A 593-nucleotide genomic window follows, 5' to 3' on the forward strand; every position below is an offset into this window, starting at 1 on the left:
CTTCTCGAGTGCAGCTACTTGTAATTTCCAGACGTGGTGCTGAGCTTCCTAAGTGGCTCTGCGAGGAGTGAACTTACACCCAGCCTGGCTTATTAGCTCTGGCTTGTTAAAGCCTGTGAGGCTCTGGAGCAGCTGGCCCAGCTCCAAGCAATGCAAGGATCTGCACTAACGAGAGGGTGTCACCACGTTTACATTAGTTTTTTTTTGAATACACGCCCAATCGAGACACGTTTGGTACCACCAATATATTGCATTAGTAGTGCTGCGCAACCAACACAGACGTGGTATGCCGCTTTTGGTTCCTTGGGCTGTAGTCAGAGCAGGCGGTGAAGCACGACCAGCTCACTGCCCTCAGAAATCAACAGTCCCTCAATATTATCCTACTGCTGTGGCCTGCAGCCAGCCCAGCACCCCCGGACCTGCAGCAATGCAGGATCCCAAGGCACGGGGACGGGATGTAGGACAGCGGGCTGGGCTGGGCACACGAGGGACACGACACGCTCAGTCCGAAAGCCTGCCCGCAGCGCTCTGCTGCCGACACTGCGGCCTCCAGGGCTCTCCTTAGGCAGGTGACGCGGGAGAGCCGAAGGGGC

General features: G+C 56.8%; 1 protein-coding gene across 1 annotated transcript in view; it reads right to left on the bottom strand.

Annotated features, from left to right (window-relative positions):
• The window catches only part of E2F8 (E2F transcription factor 8), a 40,762-nt gene that overhangs the window by 38,443 nt on the left and 1,726 nt on the right, over positions 1-593 (bottom strand). The gene's annotated exons all lie outside the window — the stretch shown is intronic.

Source organism: Geospiza fortis, unplaced genomic scaffold, assembly GCF_000277835.1.
Source record: "Geospiza fortis unplaced genomic scaffold, GeoFor_1.0 scaffold165, whole genome shotgun sequence".
Taxonomy (NCBI): Eukaryota; Metazoa; Chordata; class Aves; order Passeriformes; family Thraupidae; genus Geospiza; species Geospiza fortis.